A 20,666-nucleotide genomic window follows, 5' to 3' on the forward strand; every position below is an offset into this window, starting at 1 on the left:
GTAACAACACTCGGTCAGCACCTCATAAGAAACATTCATGCCATGTTTGGTTTCATTCCATTCAGTGGTTCTCTAAAAGAAGACATTTGTATGTATTTCCCATAGGGTCCTATGTTAAACCAAGTCCACCGCTGGCGGCCATCTTGGATGATGGATCCGCTACAAAGTAACAACACTTGGTCAGCACCTCATAAGGAACATTCATGCCATGTTTGGTTTCATTGCATTCAGTGGTTCTCTAAAAGAAGACATTTGTATGTATTTCCCATAGGGTCCTATGTTAAACTAAGTCCACCGCTTGCGGCCATCTTGGATGATGGATTGGCTACAAAGTAACAACACTTGGTCAGCACCTCATAAGGAACATTCATGCCATGTTTGGTTTCATTCCATTCAGTGGTTCTCTAGAAGAAGTTCAAAATGTAAAAAGTTTACGCCGACGACGGACGACGCCGGACGACGACGGACGACGGACGACGGACGCCAAGTGATGAGAAAAGCTCACTTGGCCCTTCGGGCCAGGTGAGCTAAAAAAATAATCTAATAACAGTTTTATGTTATCATAATAACCCCCCAAAAATTCGCTGTTTTGACTCGCACAATAATAATTTGATACCATTTTGATCTATATCCGACCTTTATGACCTCAGTTTGAGATCAATATCGCATGTGCTCAACATTTTCAGTTCTTGAAAAGAATGTGAGCTGGTAAGGTGAAAATACAAGCAGGATGAACGATTTCTTTTGACCGATTCAAGCCGATAATAAGAAATTACGCTATCATTATTACGTTTTCGAGTTTTAATCGGGGATGAATATTTGGTTTTATATAAATACAATCTTTCCTCTTTTGCATACTTTTGCATTAAACGATGTAAAAGTTGAGTTTCATTGTTTTTAGTCGTAAAATGATATCACAACATGTTATATGTATACATAGTATCTTATCCTTCAAACGACTTGATTCTTGAAATGGAATTTAATCATAATATTGAATTAGATCATTTTTTCATTCAGTGGTACGTGTATGGTGATCTGAAGATGTCAATTGGGTGACTGTCTCATTGGAGTAAACCCATCAAAATTTTCTTAATTTAAACCCTTAAATAGACCGGAATACAACAAACTGTTTGACAAACTACGACATGTCTAATTAAACTCATCATACATACCAGACTTAATAGTGTGTGCTCCAGTCGTTCGTTTCGTCCACGAAACACTCATCAGTGACGCTCAAATCAAATAAGTTAAAAAGGCCAAATAAAGCACGAAGTTGAGGAGCAATCGAGACCAAAAATTCCAAAAGATTTTACCAAATACAGCTTATGTGATCTAATTTATAAAAGGGAGTCGGAAAAAACCTTAGGAATAATCAAATTCTTAAGTCGAAAACGAATTGACAATGCCATAGCATAAAACGAAAAAAATAACAAATGGCGACTAGAATTAAGCTAACTGTCTGGGCGACTAAAAAGGCTTAATGTCCAAAGTTTGTTAATCTGTTATTCAATATTTACCTGCTGGATTTGATATGACTACCTGTTTGAGAAGTTTCTCCTCCATGTGTAGAAGTTTTCGTTCGGTTTCACAATCATAATTGACATCATGATAACAATAAGAGATAGTAGGAGTATTACTACAGCGTTTTCCATCGTGAATTGGTGTAAATTTAAACAATGTGTCCGTCAAAGTTTGACACAGTTCCTGTGTGTAGTGTTATGATCGTTGACCTTGCAGTCTCCTACTTTCTCTTTCAGATAACATGGAAAAGATTTATGTAAACACAAAGCAATCATCTCTTGAACTGTGAATAGATCGAGATAGAATGGACGAACAGCTAAAAATTTAAAAGGAAGGAAAATTTGGGAAAGATAAATCGTTCGATTTGTCAAAAGTACTTCAAAATTAAATTACGGAAATAGAAAACACTTAAACTGATAATCTATCAACGAGGGATTTGCTATTTGAAAAGAATGTAAAAAAATAAAAATTTGAAGTGAAAAAAAACCTTTAAAAGAGGATAGAAACAAAACGATCTATTGAATAATTATTTTAACAACTTGAGGATAGCATGCTAGATATTAAATACAGAATGCTGAAAAACAATTGATTTTTTTTTAGGGTAAAGTGAACAGAAATGATAACTGTGAAGAAAAGCTTGAATATTTCCTCATGGATAGTTTAAAATAGACTTCCACGTTGAACTTGGACATTTTCAAAACTTCAGTAATCTAGGACTCTATGGCGAAAAACCTATTGTTGTTTGGTCTCTATAACGATGAAGCAGTTTGGCAAAGCATACGTAGACGGAAAAGGCAGTAAAGTGTCAATGAGCAGTTCGCTGTAAAGATACAACACAATCAATGAAAACAGCTCTTAAAGCTCTCAAGATGAGAATCGAGTAAGAAAAAATCCGAAAAGGGCTTTCCATGAATGAACAATGGTATAAAACATAACGTTTAAATAAATTACAGAGCAAATGGAGCCTTTTAAAGCAATTCTAGAAAGCGATAGTTGTCAATACCACAGAGACCTCTTCAAAATGCACACATTTAAGCAAGCAAAAATGTGATAACGATACGAGCAAAGAAAACATACAATCTAAGTGAAGGTCGGTTATGGAACAACATTTCAATTGCATAAAAAAGATAACGACTTTTTCAATGGATTAAATGCAATATATTGTTCATCAATCTAACATACCTATTGGATGTGTTTATACATCACAAGAAAACAGCAGATAGGCATCAAAAGATGCTTTAAATGATATAAAAGTCTGTCGGTTACATGTAGGAAACATTGTACCTTGTGTTTGTCACTTTTAATGCTAGAACTCGGACGCTTAGGGATTTAATCGTTCCAGATAAAAATCGAGTAGAGGTTTTGCAGTATTTTATATGAATGTGTAATACGTAAAAACGATAACAAGAACAATCAAATATTTGACACGACAATGGATATCCCCAATCATTAAATTCCCTCAGAAAAAAAACCAGACAAACAACAACGAACAACAAATGTTCTAGATAAAACGATTTGGTACAGGCACAAAATGTGTTGAGGTTAAACCAGTTTTACTTGCGTACCCAGCTTCCGGAACTTGTGCCTATCTAGACAATTTCTCGTAAAAGTAGACCACACAATAAAAAAATCGAACAGGTAACCTCCTAACATGATAACCACTAACCTAACTTATTCAGTAGTTCTATTTCGCTGCTCTTTGAACGCAAGTAGGAAAGATTGATTACGGGGAGGGACTGAATAATTCGGGTAGATAACTACAAATATAAGGAAACGGTATAAAAGACAGCACATAATTTAGAAAGCAGTGTTAAAATGCGATTTCGCTACTACTGGAAAATGCTGGCAATGGTACACACACAAGTTGAATACTTCAGGAAAACAAGATCAAAAGTTATTAGAAAGAACTTTTCTAAGATATTTTATTTAGTCTAATAATAGAATTTAATTGAAACTGGCAGTATTTGTGAGAGGTAATTTAGTATTTAACATCAGTGACAATCGGATGAAAGAGCCATTTAAGGTGAATTACGCGAGTAGCCATTCCTTTTGAAATATGTAAGAACCTTTCGTAGTTTTAATATGTCCTTGATTAATGTTTTTGCTCTAATTACGACCTCATACTAACACGATAAGCGAAGCGAAGAATGTACTTCAATGTCATGCAAATAATATTCAAAATACTGACGAGCATCCTCCCCCCCAAACAACATTTAGGTTTGATTTGAGTTTTTTTTTTTTATTCAATACTAAAGAGCCTACAAGACTATGTAGTTCTTTAAAAAAGAAAAATTCAAATTTAACCAGTAAGAAATAAATCTAACAAAACTTTCATAAAACATTTCTGATAAGGGTGGATCAAAACATGTACGTGAATTTATTATTAGATATTACAGATTATTTATAAATATACATAGTATTGTTGTATTGTTGTATAGCAAGAAAATGAGACGGATGATCATGTTTATTTTAATCAAACATCAATAAGAACTATCGTCTTAAATTCTATTGAAGAATTCGCTAGAAAATGTGGCTCAGTAAATTTACTTCATCAACACATGATCAAGTTTTAATCGTTTCCATTGATTGTGGTTATCAAAACTTACAAACAGTATACAGCTTAAGAACTAGATGAGGAGATCGACTTCGCAAAAAAAAATATTTACAATGCAGGAGATTCCCTACATAGTCGCAAATGTGAAAAAGTTCTAAGTTATAATGTTGGAGCAACACGCTTCCGCACTATATTTAAAGAAGAATTAAAAACGTAGGAATATACAAAGTGACAATACAAAGGCATCAGCCGCAATAGACATTCAATAACCTTGCGAAAAATAAAAAAAAAGAACCAAGTCAAAAACAATACATAAAAACCAAAAATGTTATCAGCACAAAACCTACAAATAACCGTCGGTTTAGTTTAGTGTCTGGTAGGAAAAGCAGTTCTAACTTAATTTGGTACAATTTCTTCCTTGTACAAAGCTACCCTCTGCCAAAGAAATCCTAGTGGAATGCAAAGCATGAAATATCGTATAGACTCTGTGACTATCGTATCGACTCGGTGGTTTAACACCATATGCAGATATTGCTGCAAAGGTGTCTTTTTGTAAGCATACAAAGTTAAAAATTGGAATATTGAAATAATCTCTTTTTATCGGAACGGGAATTGATAATTTTCATTTTGCGAAGGCATTCTTACAGTATTCAGATATGATAAATTGCAAACAGAAATTGCTACACTGCTAGAATTGGATCAAATTTAGTAAATCTTTTGACAAGTTTGTGATATCGAAAACCCTGGTGTAATAATTTTTCAGTAATACATAGATTTCTTTCGTTTAAATCAAATACGTTGTTACATACACAAGCGAATCGAACAAGCTGAGATATATAAACACTATAAGATAGTGACAAGGGAACGTCACCATCTAAAAATGGATAATTAACAATAGGAAATGAACAATCATCTCTTTTATCGTTCATTTTGGTATTAAGCTTCCCGTTAAAGATAAAGATATCAAGATCCAGTAAAGGGCAGTGTTCATTGTTAGTATTAGCTTTATTCAAAGTCAGTTCAGCAGGATAAATCTCTTTAGTGTACATACTGAAGTCATCCTTATTGAGAGCCAATATATCATCCAAATATCTAACAGTGTTATTGAATTTTTGTATCAGATGTTGTTTCGATGGGTCAATTTAGTAATAAATTGTAACTCGTAACAATACAGAAACAGGTCCGCAATAAGTGGTGCAATTAGTCCCCATTGGAATTTCGATAACTTGACGATATACGGAATCTCTTTAGACAACACAAATATAAAAATTAAAGTGCAGTTATCGTATCAAACCAGGTCAAATTAACATAGTTCTTTTGATTGGTGTTACTAAAATATGACATAAAAGAGTTTGAACATATATATTTGCATTCTTACTTTTTAAATGCCCATTTGATTAGGTATGTGAATTTTTTCTTAATGAGATTATGAGGCAAAGTGGTAGATAAGGTAAAAACATCAAAACTTTGAACAGATTCTAAATCACCAATATGAATGTCATTTTTTGGATTCAAATTGCCATCATCGTTAATTAGGAGTAAAATAATATAGTTCTGTAGTTTCTGACTCGCCGATGAGGGAACGAACCTTGATAGAAAAGTGTCGAAATGTTGTATTGCTTCTTCGTCCTACTCATCAACGAGGTATCTTGCTTTGCTTTGTTAATTTTATATTAAAATTCGAAATCGAACTAACTCTCATCAATATTTGGAAATAATATATAGAACTCTGGATGCGTAAGTATATTTTTTATTTTAAATGAGATATGACAACATGTAGAAGCAATATTTAGAAGGGCAGTGTATGATGAAACAAACATACGATACACAAGGCATACCCCATAAAAACAAATGAGATATAAGAATTAAAAAATTAAACTTTGACTGGAAACCCCACCAGAGGCAAAAAAGTCAGCGTAACATACAGTTTTCGCCTTTGAAAAACCTTATAATTCAGTTTGGTCAATGTCGTTTTGAATAACTACTTATGTAGAAATGATAAGACATCTACATTGACCTGTGATCATTCAATAACTACATGCGTCGTTTCGTAATCGTATTCATCGTTCTAATTTGTTTTTGTGCACGGACAATTTAAACTATATGTAATCGCTACTTCTTAAAGCATCAAGATTTGTCTTCATTGTCTGCTGTGTCTAATAGCCAAGACATACTGATTACTCAGCGCAGTCTTAGAGATAGTAGCAATTTACTTTACCTTCTTTAAACAACGAACATTGAAAGAATTCGATTGCCGGTTTTAGAAATGTTGCCACTTAGATATCCATTTTCTATGACAGACTGCTTACATAAATCACATTTTAGGATTTGTAAGATAATATCTAAATCCTTGGAGTATATTTGTCAGTGAAAAATGTTTACATCTGTAGACAAACAAGGACATCAATGGACAAGAAAAGGAAAATTATATTATGTATAGGCGACGCCGGTATCCCTAATGACCAGTGCTTTTTTACATAAAGTATTACAAATCTACCATTTGTTATTCTCCAAGTGTTCATAAGAAATTGAGGTTAGCCTGTCCGACATCAACTTTTATATTTTATAATTTTGCCTTGCATTTTTGCATTTGGGCTTCGAACTTTTTGTATTTAATGCAAAACTACAAAAACTGTCAAATTAATATATTTTGAGATATTTTCATTCATATTTAAATATGAGTCAGGGCGGTATCCGAATATATATTTTGTTACTAGATGTGTTTACAAAGATGGTTATGTGTGGAAATAAGTTTTATTTTTGAGGTGCTATTTTGATTGTTATAATTGTATTCATTGTTAGCTACAGTATAAAAACACAATTAGATCTTTGTCAGAAAAATATCAACTTAGTTATATTCAACACGAAAGGGTTCTGTAAAACTCGATCTTCCCTCGTTTTTAGGCCTGATACAATCAAAGTTGAGTTTTAATCAAAATTGAACTAATAGTTTATGGAAAATTAAATACGAAATACCTATCGACTCTTGTTATCGCACTATTAACTTGCACAGCTGTCACTGGTAACTGAACACGATCAGAAACACTATATCAACGCAAACTAGAGTAATAGGCCAGAGATTTCAGTCAGTGATGTCTGTTCAAAAACACAAACTGATTGTGACATTCAGTCCCTTATCAAATATAAACCGGACAATTGTTCTGTCAGAAGCAATTAAGTAGCCATTCCCCGAAAATTCTGAGAGGACTGCAAGCAGTGTTTTCTGATGAGAAATAAACAATATCAATTTTACCTAACCTTGAAATTGATTTGCATGGAGACTGCTTGTACATTTTTTTCTCACAACATTGTAAATTGATTTTGACCTCTTGTTTCAGAAAATAACTGGATTCTTGTGAAAATTGTCCCTTTGGAATATTGACGAACGGAAAGGTAATAAACGTAATCTAAAACAAACATACCGTCGATTATTCGAAATGACAGACGTTTCAAATAGCACCAAGTCTCAATTTGTAAAAACAAATTTTTCACTGTCATGACAGCAAACAATAAGGTTAGATATTTATTGTTCAAGAGTCAAGGAAAATCTTCAGTTTAAACACAAAGTTCTGCGAATCCAGATGGCGAAAGGGGAAACGGGTCCGCAGTTGAAACAAACCAAATTCGGATTTATCTTAAATTCATGTTTAAGTACCGTATTCTTTGTCGTTGAGAACCCCCTAGTATTACTACATGGATATCCCTTGTCAAACAGGACCCTTTTAAACCTATATAAAGTATCTAAAATAAAGAGAAAACCTTTTATTTCTATCAGGTTTGAAATACACACAAAATTGAGAAAACAATTTACTTCAAAAATTTATCAACTAGTTTACAAGCAAATAATTGAAATAATTCAAGCATAATTTATTTATTTCTTTATTTATTTTTGGATTTGACCTTTTCTATCAATTTTAAGACTTCTTGAAAAACCAGGTTTGTTAGTACTGGTTTAACTGCACGAACATTTCCTTGGCGCTTTTATGGGCGAGGTTTTGTAGTACTACAATAGTCCGATAGTATGTATCGAGATGCTCAAATTAACTTTTAAGTACCATACCTTCTGCACAGTATATTATTTACAGCATGTTGTGTTTATTTAGTGTATAGATCAATTTGTGTTTGACTAAAATGATATGTTATATTTTGTGATCTTTATTAAATGTTGCATCGCCTACAAAATAATAAGTTTCTTCGAGCAAACAAGTCTAATGTATGACTTGCCACCTATTTAGCCATGTGTATCGTAAATAAGAAATGTTTTAAATACGGACAAATTCATAGACGTCTGTTTCGCATGATTTGTTTTCACGGGTTTATTTTTTATTTCATTTGTTGAAGTTCATTTCAATTTAACGTCAGGTTTCCTTGTTGATACAACAAAGATTTTATTTGAAAATAAACATTTTCAGGAGCATCGACCCAAGAAACATAACTCAAATTACTTTTTTCTAAAGGAAACAAAACAAAAAGCAACAGATACAAATGTTACGACTATCCAGACTTTTAAAAGTGAACAAATAGCAACATTTCGTGCATTTTAAAAACAAATCTGCTTCCTTAGACATGATTTGCTTTTTTAGCCAATTTACCCATTTATAAAAGTAATTTGTCTTCATTTACTCATACTTTATGTAGAGACGAGGGGCCTCGGTGGCAGAGTGGTCTAAGTAGTTACTACTGTAATCACTAGCCAGTCAACACTGAGGTTGTGAGTTCGAACCTAGCTCGTGCGGGTGCACTCGACTCCAATTTTAATTGACTAGGATTGTCAGTTTTCCTATCGAAGGTCGGTGGTTTTCTCCGGGCACTCCGGCTTCCTCCACCAATAAAAACTGGCCGCCACGAAATAGCCCAAAAGCGGTGCATAAAAGTGGCGTTAAAACACCAAAAATCAAATAAAATGAAGAGACGTTACATGTTTCCTTTATGTCTCGTTACATTAACATATGCATTTCGCATTAAAAATTTAGACTTTCAAATATCTAATGAGAGTTTTCTTGTGAGAAAAAAAAGTTTTTTTCTTTATCTATCAGTTACGTTATCGTCTGTTTGATCTTTTCTTATTCTTCTTTCCAATATTTCCATTATTGTTATAAATATCATATTTGTGTTGCTTTTACTTTTTTTACATCTGATTTTGTTCTTTACCTATTTAAATTTCAATTTACGACATGTACGTACAAAATTAAAATTGTATATAGTATCAGAAAAGCTTAGTACATATAGACAATGGCTTTCATTAGTGCTCTTCTGTGTAATTGCCAGAAAGATAAAATAAAAAAAAATGGTTGATGCCATTATTTCATAAAAGAACACAAATCTTGTATGTAAATAACACAAAATAGTATTTATATATTACATGTCTTAATGAAGTGTATGCAAATTGAAACGTTATACTAATACAGTATATTTTGATTTCTTTATTATCCATCCGCAACAAACGAAATTATTGACGTTCTAAAAACTGCACATTTCCGAATGATACGACACCAAAACCATCACATCTGTTACCAGAAGTCCAATAATGGTAAGGTACGTCTCCCGATTTTGTGTATATGGTTTTCCTGCCTTGGCAAAATGAACCATTTCCTTCTAAATAGGTTTCTCAAAAGTATGATCAAAATTTATAGGTTTGTACTAGCTACATATAAAGCCGAAAAATGCAACGGCGTTCCATATGTGACATGCGCACTGAGCCTTTAACGGAACACGAACTATATTAACAGGATGGGATGGCCACATTGTTAAAACGTATAGATAAACTGGAGATCTAAAGTACTTACTGAGTATATCTGTCATAATACAATTTGGACAAGTGATTCTCAAATCTGTCGTCATGGTTGTGTATTGGTATGCTCCGCTTCCTACCTCAAGTGTAAAGCGTTGGCAGAAATATTTCCGGGAAATGTTTAAGATACGTGTGGACGTATTTGTATCCCATGTCCAACTGTTTAAATTTCAATGTGTCGGGTTCAAGTCCGGCCGCTTCTTGACCAGTTGCACCTTAAAATTATGGTTTATGCATAATATAAAACTAAGATGGTTAATTGAACAAATGACGTTTCTGCTTTATTTTTCAAATTTAAACAAAGTAAGGCAAAGTTTACCATTCCTGTATCTGTTTCACTCAGTTTTGAAAGTTTTTGAAAAATAGTCTTCAGCAATACAGAGTTTAAATGAAATATTTGAAAACAAAAATCCAATATATTCATAAACAAAATTATCACCTAACTACACAATGAGTTTTGAATAATCTCCCTATTCCTTTATGAGATATAACTAAAGTTGGATTTTTTCCGCAACTGTACGCATTCATAATGTTAACATATTTTTAATTTTCTGTTTTTAAGACGTGATACTATCAAACTTAGTATATAAAAATAAGTTTATGTGAAATGATTGCCAAAGAGATAACTTCCACCAGAGACCAAATGACGTAGAAGGTTTGCAACTACTATAGGTCATCGTAAAATTTGCATAGGTGATACACAACAAATCAACATAAAGCATTTTGATTGGATTCTGGACTCGAATAATGGAAGGTTATGCATAGCAATAGATGATAAATCTTTCAAAGTCACCCAGTGTAACTATCATTAAGAAATGTCTTCTAAAGCAAATCTTTAAAATTGGTTTGTGAGAACAAAAGTAGATATCAGATAAAAGCACAATATTTGTTTCAAAAATTTTTTTTTGATGCAAGAAATTCGCTCACGAAGCCATATTTATGAACATAAAAAGAAGCATAAGAAATTCTAGAAGTAAAGAGTAAGTCGAAGAAAAACCGACAATACCATGCCAAAAACCAACTGTCAAAACAACGATAAGACAAATAACATTATATCAATCACTAAACAGAAAACTGAAGCCTGAGAAACATGAATTTAACAAAAAGGCACAGATGATCTTAGGTGATAAGGAAGAAAAAACAAATTATATTCCACATGTTGCAACCGGAGTGCATCGGTGTTAAGTCTCATTGTGGGATGTCACAAACGGAGAAAAGTTGACAAGATTGCAATTACGACAATTGAAACATATTCGTGATGATTTGTGACACATATATTCCATAACCACAAGTCAAACCACGATAACAAAACCATCCAACAGACTGTAAATTTACCACCAGTTAACCATGGCTGAATAGCTTCCTTGTTATTATCGGCAAGGAAAACATGATCAGAAACGCAAGCTCTGGAATATCGTATCAACCGCGGGGGTATATACTCCATATGAGGGCGCTGCTGGATTCAATATACGACGATAGTTTACAATTCTATACTGAAATAGTCTCTTTTTGTCGTAAAGTTTAAATTTTCAATCAACCCTGGCCAACATTGTCAATTCTTAATATAAATCAAAATAAGCGACAGAAGTAACATATCTATATATAAACTGCCTTCCATATTACAAGTTAACAGAAATTATTACTTGCAAACAATTACGAGAACGTCTATCCCTTTACCCTATTTTAAATATCAAACGGTGGTTCTAAAACAACATATTCTGAGTCAATGAACCAGATTTTTGCCAAGGAATCTGACAAAATTAAAGGAAAATCTATGAATAAGTTTCATAGGAACCAATATATGTTCATCACATTGATCCGAATCAGCTTGTTTGAAGTGGTCAAAACTAACCTGAATAGAAGGCAGCAACATTATCATCGATATTCACATGACACAGTTTGTTTTTATCCCATCTTTTTGCTAGCCGTTTTTGTGTATGTTCTCACTATGGTCAAAATAAATCATGAGTTGTAAATTAAAATCTACTTTGGTAAATCAAGTTAAACTTATTGGTTCTGCTACGTTATATGGACATACAATAAATTCATCATTTAAAAATAATTTTCTAGGCAATATTTTCAACGGAATAGCCACGTGATAAACAATAAAAAATCAACCAATTGTCGAGTAGTAAGGTTTTTTTGATTTTGGTTTACGTACAAACCAAACTACCCATGGTCTTTAGTTTATAAATTCTGAAACGACATACGACATGCTTGCTATATTGCATAGCCTTAACATATTTATTTGATATTCAATGCTATGCATTTTTTTCATTGTTTGGGTTGTTTGACTTAAAAGATAATTCCTTTTCTAACTTTGGAATATCGCATCATCAGCATCTTGTAACTATGCATGACATTCATTTGATAATAATAATTTTACTGAGTAATACCACTGCAATTTTAACTTACAATCAACAATACAAAGTGCCCCATTAAAGTGGTTACGCTTCGGTAGGTCCATCTGATCCGACATAGCCCAGTTCGGATATACGTTCCATGGAATTGCATGGATATCATCATCTGCTGGTACATTCACAACGCAATTTATATATGAACAGCCTGTATTTGTCAGAAACAAGAAATTATGTTGGAATGCTTCGTCTAAGGTTTTGTTGAAGAAAACTACTGACGCACTCATCATCCATGCACGATACAATAGTCCCTTTGACAATGGAGATGCGAGAAGACCTATAATACTAGTTCCCCCCAGAGCACTGACCAAATACGGTAACCTTAAATAAAGTCAAGAGATACTTATTCAGTATTTAAAGAATGAATAAAAAAAAAAAGGTGAAATTGGTATTAAATGTTCCTGTGCCGTTTTGAAATAGCCAATGTTGCGTACTGTGTTAATCAATATCCATTTAACAATCACTGTAGCTTTCAATAAACTGTGAGGAAACAAATCGTTATGCATTACAACATCTTTTTTTTTATTGTTTACCCCGTTAGTTTATGTATACTGGCTTCTTTGCACAAATGAACTAATGATCATTTAATAACCGTTAATAAAAACAAATCTAAAGTTTTGCACATTAGGAAAACTTCTGTTAACCGGTGCGGTCATATTTTCATGTTTGGTGATAAAGCATTGGAATTTACCTCGAAATATCGATATCTTGGTCTAATCATCTGTGAACATTACAACGCATGAATTTCTTACCGCAAACAGCAGAGCTCAAGGATCATTAACTTCCAAATTCTATAATATGTGAAACATGGATTATTGTGTCGCCGATACTTGAATACGCGTACGCATCTGCTGAAGGAATACAATCCGCTAGAAAGATTACAGTACATAGCCATACGAACATTTTTGGGAGTTGGCAAGCGCGCTCCTATCCCGGCTATCACAGAAAATACAGGCTGGACTCCTATACACATGAAAACTCAATGTAACATGATAAAACTATGGTGTCAATTGTGTGAAATGCCAGACTATAGAATGTGTCGCAAAGCCTTTATTTGGTTAGTAAAATCCATAGGGGGTGAGGTCGAAGGCCGAATCTCCTATTAATTTTACTAACCCTCTATGGATACGTAGGAGGTCAGTAGTGAACTGTATAACGAATTTATCGCACGCGGGACTTGTCCTGCTTAATTATGTATAAAGATAAGCAATGAAATACAATAACATTAATTGATAACGTCACTTTTATTAGTATACGTGACGTCATGAACCCCATATGAAATCTACTGACCCAATACTGATCCATAGGGGGCCACCACGTGATGGCGTTAAACAATCATAACATCACAATTTATCCGAAGCACGATGAAATATATTAATGTTGAAAAGTCCAATACGATTTTCTCACGTATACAAATAATCTATAATTACAGAGCTTAATCTACTCAGATATTGACATGTTATCATTTAGATAAATATATAAAACATACATAATTTAACCTGATGTGCCTGTTTTTGGACAGGAAATTCGACAGTGGGTAACTCTAGATATAACTTGATGCTTATATTTCTTTATATGTAATTTATTAATCATGGCAGACCTATTTCTTTAATAGTTTTGTTTAATATCTGTTCTATACTCTGGGTTACTTACAGCTAAATATATTGATAGGCGCCTATTCGTTTTAGAAGACCTTCATTTAATCTCTGTATGTATGTTTTGCATGTGTTGTAAGGTTTCTATCGCCTTGATAGATACCACATATTTCCTTTTATCTACACGGCAACAATAGAGTCCTTTATATTCCTGATAGGATCTTTAATTTTAATGTGAAGTTTATGGTATTTCTAATACTTATTTATTTTGTAAGCACTATAAAACATTGAATCTGAAGCTAAAGGATCAATAGAGCATTTATACATCAAGAGAAACAAACAATGAATTTTTATGAATTTAAGATCTATAAATGGGTAGAGTATACATAAGCGGGACGAAAATACACTTTTCACATAAAATTGCCATTTTTTTAATTTCTATCTACATTTTAAAAACAAAACGATATGTTATTACTGTGAACATTGCCCTTTAAATGATCTGAAACATTAGCAGTTGACAAGGTTCGTTTTTTTTCTTTGTTAATCATTTAATTTTGAGCGATGCTTGACACAAGGAAAATGTCCTTTAGCAGTTTTTTTCACTCTACAAAACAAGACTAATTGATTTATACCCAAGAAATGAATCAGGTGATACAATATAAGTATTATTTCATGAAAGCTGGAAATGCTTAGTCTTCCAGAGGCCACAGAGGTCACCCTAGGTGGAGTTCATAATGCCCATTCTTACATAGTGTTTTACATAATTTTTCGTTGATAGTTTTAATTGTTAAAGAAAGACTATCAAGTCATAACACAACAACGCTCACAGGAAAGAGCAATTGAACAGCGTTGTCTTTTCGTCTTTTTATTTGGCCGTTATGTTGTCTTTTTTCAGCTAGTTTGTATTATTCCCTTTGATATCTTCTTCGTTTTTCTAACTTAAAATGAATATTGCTATGGAAACTGATCATATAACTTCGTCATTTGAATTTATTAAAATATACAAAGCATATACTACATTTAGATTAATTAATTTATCCATGCGTAGCTGAAGAAATTGTTTTCATTCCAAAAATTACACATTTCAGAATGATAAGACGACACAACTGTCACGTTTGTAGTAAGAAGACCAATGCTTGTTGGATAAGTCTTCCAGCTTTGTGTATATGGTTTTCCTGTAGTAGCAAAATGGACCATTTCCTTCTGAATCGATTTCTCAAAGATTTGATCACCTTTTGTAGGTTTGTAATAGCCGCTAATGGAGCCGAAAAAGGCAATGGCGTCCCACATGTGACATGCGTATTGAGCCTTAACTGGAAAACCCATTATATTGACGGGCTGGGATGGCCACACAGTTAAAACGTATCGATAAACTGGAGATTTGAAGTATTTACTGAGTATATCTGACATAATACTATTGGGACAGGTTACTCTTAAATCTGACGTCATCGTTGTGTATTGGTAAGCTCCGCTTTCTACACCATCTGGGTATAAGGCTAAGGCTTTTGCAGAAACATTTTCAGGAAATGTGTCCAGATACATGTGGACGTATTTGTGATAGGTATCCCATGTCCAACTGTTTAAATCTAAATGTGATGGCTCAAAGTCGACTTCCTGACTGGTTGTACCTTCAAAACATTAATGCATGAAACGGTTAAATAAACTTTTCTAGTCTATTCCTTTCGTGATCGAATTGATTAAAAGATGTAAAGATAATTTCAAATGTTTGGAAAGTCTATTGAACTAGTGAAATTTAGGTAGAACCCATTTGGTATCCGCATTATTGTCGATATGTGCATTTTGTGTAGTAAAATTGTTACCGTTAAAGTTATTTTCCTAATCGTAACTATATAATGCTATTGTGCGCCTCTTATTTAGTGTTTAAACGGGATCATTTTTGGGGTTTCCTTCACTTAGTTATGAACTTTGCCAAAGCATTACTTGGAGTGAACTCATTTCGTGTCCAGAACTCCTCTTAAACAGCGCTGGTTTTAATTTATTGAAGTTGTCCCACAATCTTAACCATATGCTATTGTGAACCTCATATTTTGTGTTTTGATCAAAATTTGTTCAGGTTTCCCTTAGTGCATTATGGACTTTGGAAAAGCTGGGAAGGGGGAGATATCATTGTTTGCTGTGCTCATACTTCTTCTAGTAAACTTATTATTTGTCGATTTATTTTCCGATTATTGATATAACATTGGAGAACTATTTGTTCGATATAATGCATCTAGGAACCTACATGAGATCTTCAAATAGTATTTGAACACTTATTTCGTGGATGATTACCATGATGAAAGGAAATCATTTGGGGTTTTAGTGTCTGATCGGAAGAAAGAAGTAATCATTGACTGCAACTTTAAAACAAGCCATATTTATTCCGGACCATATGCGAACCTAATAAAGAGATTTTACTAGGTACTTTCTATCAATACGAAGCAAAGCAAGCACATGGCTTCAAACAAAATAGTTATATTCATAAATGAAGATGAAAGAACAAAGCGCAGGTTGAACATAAAATCTAGATGTAAGCAAATTTTATAAGTCCATTAAAAAGACATATATCAAGGGTAAAATAACTTAGGGAATTACATAAACCGAAAAAGGAGCGAAAACGGGGCGTCTACAGTGTAAGCTTCCCCTGATATGCATGCATCACATGCAACTCGATTCCGCATTCAGTTAAAATGTCAAAATTGGTTAAAGGTCACAATCGGAAAATTTACAGATCAGACGACTAAATCTTGTATCTATATATACAGATCTAAGACCGCCAAAAAATGTCGTATCATATTCCTGAACAAAGTTACATTTACGATAATAATCTAACATATGAAGTTACGTGCCAACAATTACAGGGACGTCTATCCCTTTTCCCTGCTTCCACATTTCAAACGGTGGTTCGGGTACAACGTATCCTGAAATAAATTAACCTGATTTTATTTGCAACAAAAAGAATACAAGCATCTTTAATTTTACGCAATATATCACACCATCTTTAATCAGTTGGTTACAAAAATGAACTGAAAAGCATGTGATACTATTTAAATAAAGGCAATGATTTATTGTTTGTTTTTGTGTGTGCTTGTTTGTGTATTTTCATCTGTCAATTCTTCGTAGGTTTTTATCGCATTATGTGTATTGGAAAGGCAAAGTAAAAGTTACAATCATTGCTACTTTAGATAGTTATATATAGACACATCAAGCATTTTAGTTTTCAATTGTATGGTGTTACATTACAGGAATATCAAACAATTTTATTTGAATTCATTACATTAATTGAAATGAAATTCGACGATTTTCTGGTCAAAAAGTTATAGATGAATGAGAACAGAATAACGCTGGGTTATCATAGTAAGAATCTGTTTCTCTAATGACTATCAAATACATTTTCATTTTTGATAGGCCAAAATCCCCTACGAGTGCATGTCTTCCACATTTCCGATTTCTACGTCAAACGCTTCCAAAACTGATGCGCAAACACTGTATTTATGCATTCCTGAATCAAATAGAGGCAAAATTTATAAAAGACCTCTTTAAATCAAACACATCCATTTAATACAATAAATATTCATATGTAATAATAAACAAATTGAACAACAATTTCTGAAGGTCGAACAATTTCCGCGTAGTAACAGTTTTTATAAAGTTGTTAGTTTCTCTAACACCTGTTAGCACATTTTGATTAATCCAGAGAGCTGATAAAGGTTATGACCTTCAACTTAGCCCAGAGCTCTGAAATTAGCCAATCATCTACTGAGATCATCGACAACCATACATAGACAATGGGTCAAGAAAGGGTTAAATTGCGAAAACCAGAATTAAAAAAAACATTGTGCACGATAAAAGTGGTCTTTTTCAGTCATCATTGGCTTACAGAAAAGCCATTAGGAATGTCAGAATGTTGTATCACATTACTATAAAAACCAACCACGTTAAATCATTTGTGATATGAATTATTTATAATATGCTCCGTTAAACAAGTACTTTCTCGACATGTATGATACAGATAACAGGCCACAACCAAAAGAGAAAACGGATATTTTTACACATGAAATAAACCATGTATTTTCACTCCTCGGACGCCATACAACAATAGGTGTCAAAACGAAATGATAACGCCTAAACAAGAATAAAATTCCTGTGACTTTTGTTTTGACTTTATTTACATTAAAAGTCAATGTAATAACAATAGTAAAAAGTAAAATATCTACAATATTAAATTTGTGACCAAACAAAACTGATCATTCGCGTATGCGCTACGTGCATTCGTGGGTTGTTGCTCTTGGATACTCGTTGAATATGTTTCTAAATTCAAGTTATTCGATTAGCTATTTTTTACAAACTACTGGCGGTGAAACGCATGACATTTTTGCCACTGGACGTTGAACCAACAACAAAAAATTAAACAATCAATCAATCAAATATCTATATAATGAATCATGTACGTTTGGCTACATTATTCAAAAAATAAAAGATGGTAAGATATGGCAAAATGGCAAACAGTATAATTTTAACTCACCATCTACAATACAAATAGCCCCATCAAAGTAGTTACGCGATGGCAAGTCCATCTGATCCTTCATAGCCCAATAAGGATAGACATTCCATGGAATTGCATGAATAATGTCATCTGCTGGTACATTCACCAGACAATTTATATCTGAACAGCCTGTGTTGTTCAGAAACACTAAATTATCTTTGGATGCTTCCACAAGGGTTTTATTGTAAACAGGTGACGCACTCATCATCCATGCGCGATGAAATAGTCCCTTTGACAATGGAGATGCGAGGAGACCGATAATACTAGTTCCCCCTGAACTCTGACCAAATACGGTAACCTTAAATTAAAGTAAAGAGATAACAAATCGTTTCATGAGTATTTAAGGAATACAAAGAAGTGTAAAAAAAGATATTAATGTGCCTGTACTGTTATATATGGTAACCTTAAGTAGAATAGAAATACTGAATTTGAGTAATAGTGCAAAACTAAAAAGATATGATAAAGGTATTAATTGTATGCCCATTTGCTGTTTCAAAATATACAAAGTTCAATGCATGTTTTAGTAAAATCATCATCATAGCCTTTATTTCGTTAATTGTATTCTAACATTAATAAAGTGTTTTAATGTTTCGTAAGAGGTTTAACAGTCACAATTCAGAGCAGTTTGATATTCTCTTCCAGACTTGTGACTAATGCAACAATCTAAGAAAGAAAAGTACTAACAGTTAAACCTGTAATAAAGCTTATGGTCACATGCATTAATCGAAAACCTGTCTTGTAGTGACCCTTTGTTATAATAACTATGTATTTAGAACTTCATTTCAAAGGTCTTCTCTCTAATAAGGCCAGTTTTCCACCGTCTCGTGAGTGACCTTTATATACAAGTTTACTTTAACGTGAAGTAGGACGAGGCTCAATAACTACATATTCGACGGTTTTCCTTCTGATAAAACAGGTTTATGCTGTGTTTTCAACTTCATCCTCCTCACTGGTATATATACACATTGATATTGAAACGCTATTGTTTGGAAAAGATGCATATAATCACGAAACTTAACTCTTAAATTTTTGTTAAAGTTCGTTATTTCATTAAACAGTCAAAAAGATTTTAAAGTTCTAAGTCAGCAGCTTTCTTTTTTCTTTCTGTCCCATTTGCTTTTTTGTTGCCATTCCAATGTGTGACTTCTTTCTTTGTTTTCTATAACTGTCGCTATATTATGGAAGTTTTTGCTATCATCATATATGTGTATTGTATATCTAAGGAGAAGACTTAATATAAGTTGTAATAACTTGTGTCCAATCCTACTGCTTGATTAATGCAATAAAATATTATTAAATAAAATTAATAAAAACTGGTATATGGTTGTAATATTGGCAACTGGACATTACACAATCAATAACTTATCAAGCTTGACCTTTAACTTACCGCATCCCGATTTTCGTCGATTTTTTTTAAATTCTTCTACGCCGATTGAAGTGCCTTAACTTACCAAATCAGGGTTTCCGCCGAAGTTTTTGATGTTCTTTTGCACCCATTGAAAGGCCAGTTGCTGATCCATAAATCCATAATTACCAGAGGTTTTATGTGCCGATCGCGCTGTCAAAATATCCAAAGCCATAAAACCGAAGGCATGAAGACGATAATTCATGCTGACATAAACGACGTTGGTCGAGTTTGCAAGTTGTGAAGTTGGGCTATAAGTCGGCCAGTTTCCATTTGATAACTGCAAACTTCCACCGTGAATCCACACCATAACTGGTAGATTTGCACTGGATTTTAGCGTCGGTGTCCAAACATTAAGATAGAGACAGTCCTCACTACCTATAATTTCGCTTGAATTGTCTGGATTACGTTGTATGCACGTGTTTCCAAATATTGATGCATTGAATGTTCCTGTCCAACATGTTCCACCAGTTTTGCTCAGGGCCTCTGGAGGAGTCCATCTTAGATCACGTAAAGGTGGAACGGCATATGGTATTCCCTTGAATACAAAGGCTGTGGAATTAATTCCTAAAACAGGACCACAATCTGTTGATACCACGGGTTGTTGTTGAGAAACGCCGCTACTCACAACTATAGTATATGTGAGATATATTAATTTTAAAACTTCCATTATGAATTGTAACATATCTATAATTATAGATTACTGTCCTGTTATCAGGAAAGTAGTGTCACACTTATTTAATCTTTCCACATGTTTAAGTGCCTTTTCCAAGGTTGAGACCTTGTCAGTGGTCGTTTAATAGTTGTGTTTTAGAGATTTCCTTAATTGTATTTTATTCA

This window comes from Mytilus californianus, unplaced genomic scaffold (assembly GCF_021869535.1).
Source record: "Mytilus californianus isolate M0D057914Y unplaced genomic scaffold, xbMytCali1.0.p SCAF_14, whole genome shotgun sequence".
NCBI lineage: Eukaryota > Metazoa > Mollusca > Bivalvia > Mytilida > Mytilidae > Mytilus > Mytilus californianus.